This window comes from Sus scrofa, chromosome 15 (assembly GCF_054392235.1).
Source record: "Sus scrofa isolate SSC_HxYL_T2T_F1_AM1 chromosome 15, Sscrofa_HxYL_maternal_Yorkshire_Landrace_v2.0, whole genome shotgun sequence".
Classification (NCBI taxonomy): domain Eukaryota; kingdom Metazoa; phylum Chordata; class Mammalia; order Artiodactyla; family Suidae; genus Sus; species Sus scrofa.
Genome location: NC_139397.1, coordinates 118,275,296 through 118,291,028, shown reverse-complemented (window position 1 = coordinate 118,291,028; position 15,733 = coordinate 118,275,296). Strand labels below are relative to the sequence as shown.

The following is a 15,733-nucleotide window of genomic DNA, read 5'->3' as shown; positions in this document are numbered from 1 at the left end:
CCATGTTTTGAAGCTTGGGGTCTATTTAGCTGTGGTCTCCTAAATCCTCATCTTTTTTTTTTTTTTTTTTTTTTGTCTCTTTTTTGGCCAGCCCACAGCCACCCCTGGCCTTGCTCAGTGGATTAAGGATCCGGTGTTGCTGTGAGCTGTGGTGTAGGTTGCAGCTCAAAAATGAGCCAGAGCTGTGCCGTGGCTGCGGCAACACTGGATCCTTTAACCGACTGTGGCAGCTGGGGATTGAACCTGTGTTCCTGCACTGCAGACATGCCACCTGCACATTGTGCCACAGTGGGAATACCAGGAAATTGATTTAATGACAATGATGAGACATGATGAACGGTGGGTTTGCCAAGTGGCTCTGGAGTCCACTTTCTGACTATGTCACATATGAGCTGAAAGAACTGAATCAAGTGACATAACTGAATCTCTGTTTGGATGGGGCTATTAGTACTTCAAAGCTTTCTAAGAATTCAAGAAGATTCTGTGAAGCATTCAGTATCGTGCTTGATGCAGTGAGTGTTCAAAAAATTTAGCCTCTATCACCTCCACCACTCTCTGCCATACCTCCATCACCAACACCATCACCTCCTTCAAAACCATCATTACAATCACAGGTAACACCTCCATCACCACTACAACCACCGGTAAGCAGGGCAGCACATATCCAACATAAAGATATCATATCTTGGAGTTCCTGTCATGGCTCAGTGGTTAACGAATCCAACTAGGAACCACGAGGTTGTGGGTTCGATCCCTGGCCTTGCTCAGTGGGTTAAGGATCTGGTGTTGCTGTGAGCTGTGGTGTAGCTTGCAGATGCAGCTCGGATCCCGAATTGCTGTGGCTCTGGTGTAGGCCGGCGGCTACAGCTCCGATTGGACCCCTAGCCTGGGAACCTCCATATGCGGGGGGAGCAGCCCAAGAAATGGCAAAAAGACAAAAAAAAAAAAGATATCATATCTGTAGTAGAAAATCTAACAGACTGAACCTACATTCTGGTGCTGCAGACACACTGCTGATACCTTTGTGCCACAGTGGGAACTCCCTAAATCCTCTTTTTTTTTTTTTTTTCCTAGTTTTAGGGCTGCACCTGGGGCATATGGAGAGTCCCAGGCTAGGGGACGAATCAGAGCTGTAGCTGCCAGCCTCCACCACAGCCACAGCAATGCCAGATCTGAGCTGTGCCTTTGACCTACACTGCAGCTCACAGCAATGCCAGAACCTTAACTCTCTGAGCAAGGCCAGGGATTGAATCCGAGTCCTCGTGGATACTGGTTGGGTCCACAACGGGAACTCCCCCCTAAATCCTCAGTTAGATTCAATTTCCACCTCTCTCCCATTGGCCTCTGCCTTGCCTGGTGTCTCTTCTGTTTCGGGTCTGCATGCTGAAACGACATGGTCCCAGACCCCATGTTATACACTTCACGACAAGCCCTCAGTACGTGGTGAACAGAAGACTTGGAAGAAAATTAATCTTACGTGATTTAGAAAAAAAAGGGGAGGGGTGCTAGGTGCTACATTAACGTGAGAGGGAACAAATGCCACTGAACTTAGCATATTAAAAAGGTTATGCTGAGTTTTGCCTACACTCTAAATACTGCCAGATGCCACCATTTTGGAATAAAAGGGTTATTTTTTACTGTGAAACCTAATGTTTTCTGAAATATCAAAAAACCTCAAGATAAACATGCAGTTTTTCATCTGAACAGACAGACCATCCAAGGAGCAAGGGCCAGACTCAACAATAAGACCCACCTGACTAGTAGAAAATGTCAGGTCAACCATGAGCCCAAACTTAACCCTGATGCTTTAGCACATCACAATCTACTGGGCCCTTTCAAATAATTGTTTCATTTGATCCTCCCCACAATTTAGTAAGGTAGGTGCTTCTAGTCCCGCTTGGGAGATGAGCTTATGTGACGCACGCAAGGCATTTAGGCAGCTAATGTTGGGAATCATAGAAACGATGTAATGGCTCAATCATACGGCTTTGTCGGGAGAGGCAGGCCCCCAGGTTCAAGTCTAGGCCCTGCCCTCTGTTAACCATGTGAACTTGGCAACTAACTGACCTTCGCTCTGCTTCATTGTCTCCATCCTAAAACACGGACGATTGACAATACCACCCACCTCCCAGGGCCTTTGTGAGGATAAGGTGCATGAATGCATTGCAGTGGTTCTAGAATTCGTCAATCAGCCTGGCTGCCCGGCACCCAGTCAGCACTTGAGAAATGTTCGCAAGACTCAATTCCCAAAGCTGAGCGTTTGCAAGTCCTAAGAAGTATCCTTATCTTGAGCCATTACATTGTTTCTATGATTCATAATTTTATCAGTAGAGAAATTAGCCATTTCTCACCAAAGGAAAAGATAGGCAGAAAGGAAACCTTGAACTGGATACAATGACTCTAAAAAGGAAGGAAAGGGCAAAAGTTCAAGTGTGGCTTCTTAAAAGAACCCCATTTATTTTTGTTTCCAGAAAAATATTGTACAGCCTTTAAGTATTTTCAGTCATTTTCGAGCACAATGAAAGGTCAAGCTAAATGGAAGTAATATTTGTGTAGCCCATGGTGACTGTCCGGGAGCCTGTTTCCCATGGCCTGGCCCTCGGTGGGGACAATGAAGCATTTCTCGGGGCGGGCGCCGGGGAGAAAGGGCAGCGCTGCCAGCCTGCCCATCCCCCGCTGCACCCTCTCCCAGGGAGCACACGGGCAGGAGCGGGGAACAGAGACGTGGCTGGCAATTCGGTGGAAAAGAGCAGTTTCACCCTGGGACGAGGGCAGTGGGAAATTGGCAGAGGACTATTACCAGGACACATTTTCTTGTTTCTAGTTTCTTGCAGCCATGGGGGCAAAAAGGAGCTGAGGTGCAAAAAGCATTTGGTGTTGGGAGAGCAGAGGAATAGAGACCAACCGAGACTTAGGAATGGCAAGAAAAAAAAAAAAAAAAACCAGATGACTGGACCAACTGCAGAAGATACCAAAACTGCTGCAGAGAGTGTCATGGCAGGGATGTTCTGGAAAAGCAGGTCTGTCAGAGGACCATAAGGTGGATTGGGGGGGGGCACACATAGGATCAGAAATGAGTGTTTTCTCAGTCCTATTTCAGTGCCCGGGACGGACTGGGAGCCCTCAGTGGGGCTCTTAAGCAGCCACCTGGGACTACAGTTGTGATGCTGGTTGAGGGTCTTTCCTAGAAATTATACCTCCTCCTAAAGCATCGTGTGAAGCATCTACTGGCGCAAGTGTGGTCTGGAGGATTCAAAAGACAAGTGCAGGGAGTTTCCGTCATGGCTCAGCAGCTAATGAACCCGACTAGCATCCGTGAGGACGCAGGTTCAGTCCCTGGCCTTGCTTGGTGGGTTAAGGATCTGGCATTGCCGTGAGCTGTGGTGTAGGTTGCAGATGCGGCTCAGATCCCGAGTTGCTGTGGCTGTGGTGTAGGCTGGCGGCTACAGCTCCAATTCGACCCCTAGCCCGGGAACCTCAATATGCTGCAGGTGTGGCCCTAGAAAAACAAAAAAATAAAAACCAAAAGACAAGTGCATGTGGAGGAGCCCATTTACAGAACTCAAGGAGGCTCTGACATGAGGGTTACATGTGAAAAAGGAAATCTCCCTGGAAACAGGAACATATTCAGCATGAAAACACAAAGTGATGGACTGTCATTCAGCCTAGAAGTTCTGCCTGTTACACGTGTAAAAATAACAATAACATGATTATTCTCATATAGCACTTTAAAGTTTATAAAGAATTTTTATAAAACTCTGTCCCACATGGATGTTTTTCATGCCTGGACAAGACATGTTCTTCATAATATTATGACTTTTATGCTATAGCAAATATTTCTTTCCATCTATAAATACTACTCATAGAACTTCACCTATAAATACTTTACATAATAGGCAAACAGTGGGTTTTAGGTACTGCATCTATCCTAGAACATCTACTACTTTCCCAGAATGACTAATTAAATATAATTTACATTCACTGAACTAGGAGTAAATATGGCAACACTCTGCACAGACCATTAAGCATCGCTCATTAAGAAGTTTCTATATTTTTGAACCCTCAGACATTCTAAGGGGGGTACTATAGATGAAGAATTATTTTTTAAAAGAATGTGTTAAAGGATGTCCCTCAAGAGTCTTTAAAAACAGTTCTTCACTGCATAAACGGGAAGCATGCTATAAGGTAATGAAGAATGGTGGGATAAAAACGATGGTGGCCTATTTCCATAAAGTCTAGAAAAAAGGAAACAAGCTAAAATTACTTCCAGCTTGCTGCGTTAAAAGGAACTGTTGTGTCATTAGGCGAGTGTCTTATTTACTCTTTGCCTGATATACAGTAAGAACATGTGTTGTTGAGAGTCAAGAGTTCACATTAGCATTTTTTAATGTAGGAAAAAGGGGAAATTGTAAACTCTAAGGAACGGTTTTCTGGCTGACACAGTTCAGCATGCCTGGAGGTCAATGTGTACTGTGTACCCACATCTTTATTAAACATTCTGTCCTTGAGATACCAGGATAACACTTCGGACCCACAGTCAGCAGAACATTCACTTTGAGGCTCTTTCTCTCAGCTTTGACGATAAATTTGTGCTGATTTACCCTCTTTCGGTCATCTGGTTTCCTATGTGGCTGACAGCATACATTTGGGAGACAGCTGCCTGGCTTTGTGAGAGAAGGTGCAGCTTGGAGAAGGGAAATGAAGCAGAGAGCTAGCCCTTGGCCTTGGCACTGGGTGCTCGCCAACGGATGGGTTAAAAGCAAAATTCTATAAAGTTGAAACGGATCCCATCAGTATGGTAAGAACGCTGCAGACGTATTTATGTTAAGGAAAGCTGTAATAAACTAAACCTTTTCATTGGATATGCTGACTTCTGGAGTAAATTCAGCCTCCTGGAAAGTTGTATCCGTTCCTTTTACATCACGGAGTATCCAGGTTGTCCCAAGTCTGGGTTTCTCCAGGCTCTTATTCTCCATCATGTGGAAGAACCAATCTGCTAAACTTGGATATTGACTCCTTGATCAGAATTAATCTGGCCCAGAATACATTCAGCCCAATATACAAATCACCAAGATACAGATCACTAAAAGACCTGCCTGAATCTATTTCTTCATTCAACACATAAGAACTGAACATGTCTCATTTATCAAGCAGTGGTCACAAGCACTGCAAATACTAGTGAACAGAACTTACACTCAGCCGGTGGTCTATTACGGGGCTAGCTGAATATATCATGTACTATTTTGCTAAGTCTTTGAGGAGACCATAGAGAAAGAAGAAGAAAAGAGAATATCAGCTCATTAATCAGCATGCGAGCTTGGAAGACAAAGCCACATCTCTCCTACTTGTTTGATTTCATCTCCCTCATTGTTACTCTAGGTGAGCACCACATGCCTCTTAATTGGCTGCCGGAGCCCTCTTCAAGCTCTCTTTTCAGAAAGCTTTGCAAAAGTCTTATAAACAATTTCGCTATTCCAGAAAAATGTTAATGCTTAAGGTACTCCTTTGAAAGAAAAGGAAAATTCCTTTGAGATTTTTTTTTTTTTTCTCTCAGTAACTAGGAATGCAATTAGGCCTATACTTGGCGCTTTGTCAGTTCCCGGAGCCAAGAGATCTCAGGGTTAGGAGAACAAAGCTACCGAGATGCTTTAGCTATTGACTATGGCTGGCCCCAAAATGAAGCGTTAAAGCCTGAGAACGTTTCACCCCTTTACTTTCATTTCCCATGTAAGTAACTTCCAAATACCAAAGCTTAGAAGGCAAAACCCTTTCCATTACTTTATTGAAAAATTATGTATGCTGTGATTTATTGCTAATGCTGGTCTTTCAAAGCATTAGTCAGGACATCTGCAAACTTAGGGACAACAGCTGCCAATACAAGTTTAACATTTCATGGGTCAGCACTTGAAATCTGACAACTGATAAATCATCCTTACAACCTAACCAGTGTGAAGCCCTGGGCTGGTAATCTATTGGGAGTTGGTTAAAAAAGTATAAACCGTGGATTACATGATAACTCAGGATTTGGGAAAATGGAAATGTGGTAAAAGAGTTATTTTTATTACCATATCTCTTCCCTACATGGCTTCTTTTCTCTAAGAAATCTTCTTTTACATAAAGAAATTTCACCGTGTTAACCATGTAAATTTCGGTTATTACATACGCATGTGTGCTCAAAAACAAAGAATTTCTGCACTCTTTATAGCTTTATAGTGAATACTCCAAAGGGGACAGTACTCTATTTAGGACTTGCCAGGGCAATATTGGATAGCCCTGTTTAACTTGTTTTGGAAGCTATGCATTGATTTTTCTGGGAAATAAACATTTTCATTGTTTCCATTATGGCAATATAGTAAGTATTTGCTTGAGCCCTGGTGGAACAAATGCTATGGATCAAATGTCCATTTGGTGTGAGTAACAGCTGTATACATCTGTCTAGGAAGGGCTATGATACATTCAAATATACTTGAATAGGTTCTCAAGAGGAAAAAAAAATGAAGGTCCTTTAATGGTATGATGACTTGCCTATGGTATGCAGACTCTATGCACCCCCTTATCTTCCTTCCACATTGGCATACAATGCTAAAATTGATTTAATGCCTTCTTTCTAACAAGAGGTAAAGCCGTAGCTAAAGGTAGCAGTGGAATCAAAGCTTAGAGAAGCAGCCTGGGCAGAAGGACCTCTTGGGACGTACAGAGACTTCCCAGCATCTAATGAAAGTGATTTCAAGTCCAGTGTTCACCTAAAGAAAAACTGAGGAGTTCCCGTTGTGGCTCAGTGGTTAACGAATCCGACTAGAAACCATGAAGTTGCGGGTTCTATCCCTGGCCTTGCTCAGTGGGTTAAGGATCTGGTGTTGCCGTGAGCTGTGGTGTAGGTCGCAGATGCGGCTTGGATCCCACGTTGCTGTGGCTGTGGCGTAGGCTGGTGGCTACAGCTCCAATTAGGCCCCTAATCTGGGAACCTCTATATGCCGAGGGAGAGGCCCAAAAAATGGCAAAAAAAAAAAAAAACAAAAACAAAAAAAAAAGAAAAAAGAAAAATTGAGAAGCCCAGGCTCAATTAGGTGTACTGACATTTGTTGAGAAACACACAGATATGCTGCTGTATTTACAGTTCTTGGATCCCTTTCTTTCAAATCCCTTAAAGAGAGTTGAGTCGTTAACCACTATGGAAACATTCGTATCAGCAGTAAGCAGAGGCTTGTAGATGTTTGATTTCCTGAGATGGCCCAGACCTGCGGGGTTGGAGCTCCCAGAGGTCCTGTCCATCCTCTGTGCCCTGGCCCGAGGCTAACTGGCCAAAAGGTGGTTCATCAACCTAATCTGGATGGATTAGATTCACTCTTCTAGGAGCCTCAGACTTGGAACCATGAAATCTAGAGGACAGAAGTCATCAGCACTCTATTACATTGATGGTGATGCCCCTGAGAAGAGGCTGCAAAGCCTTCTTCTGCCAAGACTGCAAGGTCTCGCCTGTGGTGGCCCTTTGTGAGTTTGTAGGTTCCACCATCCCTTCAAGTTTGCGAGATGCCCCTAGGATGCTCTCAATAAAACAACTTAAAAAATAATTCTGATTTGGTTATGCGAGCCAGCCAGTTTTCTGAAGCTTCCAATCAAGAGAGCCTTGTAGGTTAGGACATAAGCACTTTTTTTTTTTTTTTTGCTGTGCTGTGGCATATGGAAGTTCCTGGGCCAGGGATCGAACCCGCACCACAGCAGTGACCTGAGCCATAGCAGTGACAGTGCCAGATCCTTAACTGCTAGGCCACCTGGGAATTCCAGGTTGTCCGCCCTTTAAGAAGAAGTTACATTCTGTTAAAGGTGAAGTAGGAGGCTCAAGATCATATCATTCCTTCCTTCTGTTTGTAGGAAACTCCGTTTTACAGATGCTTTCACATGTGGTGCCTGTCAGTGTCAGGGAAGTGTTGTGACAATCACCCTCATGATAGAGAAAAAGCAAAGGTGGCTCAGAGGGTACTGCCTCTGTGCTATGGCCTGGATGCTGGCAAGAGGCAGAAACAGGCTTAGAACCCATTCTCCTGACTGCTGGTCAAGCACCCTTCCCACTATATGCGGGTGCATATGAATAGATGTAATCCTAAAGATATCTTACAGGGGATAAGAACAAACCAAAAACGGAGCTGTTCTGAGTATATACATCTTTGGATTCTCTCCAACCCAACTCCAAACCAAGGCTTGGAGAAAGGAGGAAGAAAGTAAAATCTACAAACTATTGCCTTAGCATTGATATTTGTAAAAAAAAAAAAAATTAAGACCAAGAAGTGCCTCTTTTTGCCATGGATGGCAGGTTTTCCATCTTCTACACAATCAACTAAGAGAAGAGAGTAGACTTTAAACTACATGGTAGTGGCATCCAAGGTATTTTTATCTGACGTGTTTGAACAACCACCACCAAACATGCTTGGCTGTTTGTGTGCAACTCATAGACCTGTATTACTGTACGAACATGTTATATACCCTTCCAAACAAACCCAAGAGAAAAGAAGAATGACAGAATTGATGGTTTTGCTAACCAGGATGTCTCCAGACAAATGCACCCATGTTCATGATTAATTAACCATAGTGGATACAAATTTATATGTTTTCCAGATAATTTAGAATTTTGGCGGCCAGCTTCTTGCTAGATTGGATCCAATGATCACTGTCATGTCCTCCTAATGTGGCCACCAGGGTTCATGCTAAGTTTTGTCATTTCCTTGTTGCTGGCAATATTAAAATTATATTCACTTTATGGGAATTCTTTGCAGAGTCTTTTCAAGATTCTGTTGGTGTGTGAGGGGTTGTTAAAACTAAAACATAGAAGTTGTCAATCCAGTTAACTAGGCATGACGTATTTCATGTATTTCATGATATATTTCATAACCCAAGCAGGGGAGCCAGAGGGGAAGCCACTGCCAAGGGGAGGCCTCACCTCTCTCCGTCCAGATGATGCCCACCCACCTGGCACATGGACCCAGGATGATGCCAGTGTCAATATGGTTCCCATCTTTACCATAAGGTTTCATGATAAGAAAAATGAATGGAAATATAGGTTCCCATCAATTTCTTTCTCAAACAAATGAATCCTCCCAAGAGCCCCGTGGGGTGCATGCATATCCTACTTTGGAGGCAGGTAGGGAGGCAGTAGTTTACTCCTAGTGATTATAAGATAATCACAAGGAATCTCTCGACCTAAAGCTCGGCAGGACAAGGATAAACCATCCCAGACAGAAAAGACAATTTATTTTGCATTTTAAAAAACTTTAATAATGAACTATAACCCACAACCAGGAAAATATAGAAAAGTGCAGTGTTTGATATAATACACTCTCTGTATTACTACCACACAACTATCAGCCCAGACAAAAACCAAAACATTGTTAGCACTTTCAGAAGCCCTCAAGCTCCCCTCTCTTTTCTAGAGTGCCCTCCCTTAAAGTGAACCACTATCCTGGTTCTTTCAGTAAAAAAATTCCTGGCCTTTCTTTATGGTTTTAGCCATTCAGGCCTGTACCCCTTAGCCACAGGGTTGTTTTGTACATTTTCACACTTTATATAAAAAGAAGAAGACTGCTGTGTATTCTTTTGTATCTTCTCTCTGGCAACATTATGTCTGTAAGATAACTTCCTCTTACTGTGTATAGTTCCAGTTTATTCTTTTTTCATTGCTGCATGGTATTCCACCAGGATTTAGTCATCCATTCTACTACTGATGGATATTTTGGGTGAATCTAATTTGAGACGAGTACAAACATGCTGCTCAGAACATTTTATATGTCTTACACACACACACACACACACGCACGCACACACGCACAAGCACATACATGTGCATCCACAACAATAGAATTGCTGAATCCTATCTTAATTTAAAAAAAAAAAAACTTAAGGAAAGGTAATTCTAGTGAATCACTTGGCAGTTAATTTTAACATAAACCAACTCTTATGTAGCCATGAAGAAAGCTCATTAAATTACTAGATTTATCTTTCCCTAGACTTTCACTCCTGCACACTGATTAAATTTTGAACCAAGACATTAAAGGCATTTAACTGTGTTAAAAAATAGTCTGAAAATTTCCAGTGAATTTACTGAAGCCAATTCTTCCCAATCTCCTCTCCCCACCACATATATATTTTTTACATATTGCAATTGCTTTTTTCCTTTTAATGAGGGCCAATACTGAGACAACAAAATGTTCATTCAGATTTTAAAGCAATTTTGCACCAAAAGGTTTCAAGTTAGCACTCGTATTGATCAAGCATGGAAAGTCAAAAATGTTAATCCTGAACTAAACCGAAGAGTGCAAAAACAAACGATAGAGGTTAATCCCAACCTCAGAGTCTCCAGCGTTTCATTGCCATCACAAGTGATCTCCAAATGGACTTCATAAATGGGACATGCTTATCGTGCACCAGCAAGTCTGCTCACCAGTCCCTCATTGTCTTGTTGACAATAGACATAATACGTAGCATCTATTATAGTGCCAGGCATTGCCTACATATTAGTTCATACATGTGATACTTTTTTAATCCTTAAAACAACCCTATGAGATAGCTACTATTATTCTTCCCATTTTACAAAAGGAAACTGAGGCACAGGGAGGGAAGGTAACTTGACCAAGGTCCCATGGCTATAAGTAGCTGGACTAGGAATCAAAACCAATCCCTGGTGCCTCAGCCCATTGGCTACAGTACTACCTGGCAACATGTTAGTTTTGTTCTTGCCATTGTTGTTATTATTTTGATAACAACAAGAATAGTCCTTTAAGACCAGGGCAAATGTGTGAGCCATAGGTGGAAAAAAAAAATCTATGTACATTTGTTTTTATTTGAAAATTTTGTGAAAATGATTGTAACTAAGCAACTCTAATTCTGGGAGAACTAATTAAGAAATGAATTAAGGGATTCAATGGATACCCAAATTAGTCATTAGAGCTTGAAGATCTGGAGTTCTGGTCTAAATCCAGCTTTGGCACTTTCATCCAAAATAAACATGACCAGATAAGTACCACAGCTCACAATTAAAATGGATTTATATGGCTTATGCGTCCACATGGGAGAGGTCTCTTCCTAATTGAATTCGGACACCTCTTCAGTTATTGTGGGTCTTCTTTGCCATCTCCCTGTTCCTTTGTAACTGCTGGCAATAGGATTATGCTGAGGGAGAAATCATTTCAATCAGGGATGTCTGCAAAATGAGCATAAAAAGATAAAAGTAAAGCCTCTGAACTATAATTAGAAAATTCCTTAAATGTGCTCATGTGACATGTGTTTGAGATGACTACCAGCTGCCAAGATGAGTTACAGAATGGACGGCCAATGCCACTGTTCCGAGATAAGTAGCCAGTAAGAGCAGTGTTCCAACATGCAACTCCAGTAATCTTTTGCAGGCTAAAACATTCCTGCTTTCTACCTCTAATATAATTAGTGACAGACAGCTGGAGGCATCTCATTCTCCTGACAAAAAATATGATCTGAATTGTTTTCAATTGGTACATCTTTCCATCAAGTTGTTTGTTGCCTTCCAGCAGAATAATCAGAGTTTCTGATTATTTGGTATGTTCCAAGAAAACAGGAATTGATTGTGCCCTTGCTTGTCTGATGGGGAGATGGCTGCCAGAATTTACATAGTAACTCTTCAGTTGTTTAATGGAAAGAAAAACTAAGAGGGGTGTCTGAGTGTGTGTGTGTTTTTTTTTTGTGTGTGTGTATATGTATGTGAGAGAGACAGACAGAGACAGAGAGAGAAGGAATCAACACAGTAGGTTCCATAATAATTCTCTTTGAATTACAGTTAAAATAAAAAAAAAAGTCTTCATGATGATTCAGATTTCAGATATGAGGAAGTAAAATATTCTATTCCATTCACAGAATACAACCAACTCCAACCAGCGTTAATGGCTCTTCTTAAAAAAATCACAGTTATCTCACTACTGGAAGTTTCAGCGTTATGGAGAAAGAATCAAATTTAGATTAAACATCCATGGAAACATCTAGGTGCAATAAGACCTCATTAATTTGAACTACTTTTGGAATTTACAACCATTTGACAGGATCTGGACCAGAGATGATCTTTTCACAACAAATACATGGCTTGCTAAGCAAATTACTTTAAACAAGCAAGACTGCTGGGCGTGCGGCGGCGGTGGGGGGAGGGAGTAAATATATTTCAAGGAAATCACGAGGAATCAAAAATAAGATGCATTCAGCAAATACTTGTGATGAATCCATTCAAATACCAATAACAGATAATATTAATAATTACATTTAATTGAATGCCAATCTCACATAGTCTACTTTAGATACATGAGCTAGAACTATCCCAATAACTCTGAAAGATGGGTATAATTCTCCCCACATTAGAGAGGATGATGGAACGGAGGCTCAGAGAAGTGGGTGACATGCAATGACCGCACTTCACTAGGCAGCAGAAGCAGGATGCAAAGCCAGGTTGTCTGGCTCAAAAGCCTGTGGTCTTCCATTCCCACTCGGCACTGAGTAGGTGCGGAAGATGGTGAGCCAGGCCCCTACATTCACTGGACCAAGTTCTTTGGCAACGGCAACCATGGCAAAAATAGTTATCACGGCGAACGTGGAAAGCCAGGCAGTCTGGCTCCAGAGCCCGCCACTCTTAACCGCAATTCCTTTCTCCAGCACAGGGATATCTATAAAAGACCCTTTTTCTGGTACTCTGAAGTATTTTGTAGGAAACTAAAGAAATCCACAGAAACGTGGATGTGGGTGAAGAAGCCACACAATGGGGCGGGGGTGGGGTGGGGAGGGGCAGTGCCTCCTGTCCTCTGTTCCTTGCCCCTGGCCCCTCAATCCCCCCCGCCCCGCCCCAAAGAGCAACTTGTCTCTTCAGGGTGCACCCCTGTAAAGAAGCACTCTGGTGCTGAAACCCCGAGAGGCTGAGATAGGCTAAGACAAGTGGGGCCCCTCTCCACTTACCTGGGGATCCACAGAGATATTTCTGAAAGCAGATACAGTCTGGAATGCTCTAGAAAAGAAAAGAAAAAAAAGGGAGGTCAGATCTTACATTTCAAAGCTACACCACTCATCTCCATCATACCCGCACCCAAGCGTAGGATCTGGAGCCAAGCAGAGAGGGAAGAGGGCCTTACCCAGGACCTAAAACTGTGTAGGTAGAGTGCCCCTTTGTGCCTCAGTTTGCTCAACTGTAAAATGGGAGATAACAATAGTAGCTTCCTCAGAGCTCCCACTGTGGTGCAGTGGGTTAAGTGTTGGGCATTGTCTCTGGGGCAGCTGGGGTCGCTGCTGAGGTGCAAGTACAATCCCCGGGCCTGTGTAATGGGTAGAGGACCTGGTACTGCCACAGCTGTGGCTTGGATTTGATCCCTGGCCCAGGAACTTCCATATGCCGTGAGTGCGGCCAAAACATAAAATAATAGTAGCTTCCTCACAGAGGTGCTGAGAAGACTGGGTATAGAATTTGTGCAATGAATTTACTATATGCAGTAGTGGCATTTTAATAACAACAATAGCTAACATTTATTGCTGGTTTACCAAGTGCTTGGCATTGTTCTAGGGCTTCAAAGGGGTTAATTCTTCAATACTCTGAGGTAGGCACTATTGCTATTGGCATCTTGCAGACATAGAAAATGAGGCACTGAAAGGTCAAATCACCTGTCTCATAAAAATGTATGGGGCATGTGATGGAGCTGGGATTCTGTGACCACCTGACCACAGGGCCTGGACTCTAAACCACAGGGATATGCTGCCTAATTTATCACAAAGAAATATTAGCCATTGTTATTATTGTTTCTGTCCAAGAGAGAGCCTGTACTATCCACACAAGCCCAGGGAACTCACCACTCAGCTAGTAACCACTTAGGCACAGAGACAGGTGTTGGTGTCCTAAGTCAACCAGATAATCACTCACTAATTCCACAAGCTCTTCGGGTGTTCCCTGAGAATCCCCCTGCAGCCGATGCTCTGTTAAGTACCATGTGGGGCTTCAAATGTTTTGGTCTCTGATCCTGCAAAGTCAGCTCAATGTCCATGAAACAACCAGGGAACCAGGACAGAAGGGAATGCTGAGAAGCTGGGACAGGACCTCGGGACGCTGGATGCTGGGCTTGGCTTGGCACCAACTCTCTGGATGACCTCCTCCAAGTCAGCTGATCTCCCTGGGTTTCATCTCAAAGTGAGAGGACTGACCTAGAGGCTCTTAAGCCCCGAGATTTGAATCCGCAATTCTATTCTGACTCTCTTTCCATCAGACTAACTTTGCTTCCCAACAGTCCATTTCTGAAAGAATATATTGTAAGCCTTCATTTATCTACCACATTGACACAATGCCAATCACTGTGAGTAGTGCCCCGGATATCAACACAAGACAAAGCCTACACTTTGCAATGAGCTCTGAGAGGGCGATGAGGTCTTATCGTGGGAAATCTTGGCAACGGCAAGACCAGGGAAGTGCAGCCCTCAGGATGCCCGTGCACCCCCATCTGAACCCTGGGGGTGGCCCCTAAGGACTCTGCACCAATCTCGGGACCCAGGGTCCCAGTGTCTCAGCTGCCCAGCAGTCTGGGAAGCAGACTGGGAGGCTAAGATTATGGGGCAGATAAGAATGTCTGTGAAAAATAAGGCAGAAACCAGACAACGGAAATGCTCAAATTGAGGGTTAGGTCTGTTTTCTAAAAGGCACAGTGTTGTGGGCAATAAACCAAAGAGAGGAGAACCCAGCTGGCACTTAACTAATTGACTTTCTTCGCATTAATAAAGTATACCAATGGCTATTTTGATGGCAATCGTTTCCTTCATGCCTACATGTGTGGGTGTGAATGTGTGTCTGCTTCTTTGAGAAGCATGTACTTTGACACAAGATGCTACTGACTTTATTTAAAGATCAGTTCATTGCACTTAAGATATATTTGCTTTTACAGAAATTCCTCGGAGGGAAATAATTCAGGGAGTATAATATTTCTATTAAAAAGAAATTGATTTTAAAATAACCTTTCCAAACTTTGGAGCAAAACAATTCTTTGATTTTCTTAATGTACCACAAAAGGCAGACAGCGTTGTGTTGACAATGTAATAAATAATATGAGATGTCAATGAGATATTCAACATTTATAGACTTAATTTTAAATAAAGACTTAACCCGAAGTGTCCATCAATCTCTGACATAGGAGCATTTTGGTAAATTCCATCCCCTGCCCCAATAGAAGTCACAGAGGATGTTTATGGATCTTAAAGAAGGCAATGATGGTATTCTTTACAGGATGGTCAAATATTTGAAGCATATAATTTTTTTTTCCTCTGAGGGCTGCACCTGTAGTGTATGGAGGTTCTCAGGCTAGGGGTCCAATTGGAGCTACAGCTACCAGCCTATGCCACAGCCACAGTAACGCGGGATCCGAGCCCGTCTGCGACGTCCACCACAACCCATGGCAATGCTGGATCCTTAACCCACTGAGCAAGGCCAGGGATCGAACCCACATCCTCATGGATCCTAGTAGGGTTTGTGAACCACTGAGCTACAAAGGGACCTCCCGCATATAATTTTAGAAGGCACAAAATATAGAAGAGAAAAATATATTACTTTTGACAGATATTCAGGTAAGAGACACACTGTCTTTGCTCTGTCTCTACCAAAGGATCCAGTGCCTGGGAGTCCACAGAGACTTTAGTTCCTAAACTGGCTCTAAAAGGGATTCCAAAATTGTTTTGAGCAGTGGTAACATTGTTAGAGAACATGCAT

At 42.9% G+C, this 15,733-nt stretch overlaps 1 protein-coding gene and 1 long non-coding RNA gene across 12 annotated transcripts in view; one reads left to right on the top strand and one right to left on the bottom strand.

Moving 5' to 3' along the window:
• Positions 1–4,613, top strand: part of LOC146396078 (uncharacterized) — a 1,511,729-nt gene extending 1,507,116 nt beyond the window's left edge. Inside the window, exon 4 of the long non-coding RNA XR_014828936.1 lies at positions 854–4,613. This is a non-coding gene — a long non-coding RNA (uncharacterized LOC146396078). The remainder of the gene's footprint in view (positions 1–853) is intronic.
• The window catches only part of SPATS2L (spermatogenesis associated serine rich 2 like), a 181,059-nt gene that overhangs the window by 145,803 nt on the left and 19,523 nt on the right, over positions 1–15,733 (bottom strand). For all 11 annotated transcript variants that reach the window (NM_001177916.1, XM_084998081.1, XM_084998085.1 and 8 more), the window contains 1 exon segment: positions 12,955–13,003. The gene's annotated coding sequence lies outside the window, so the exon portion shown is untranslated.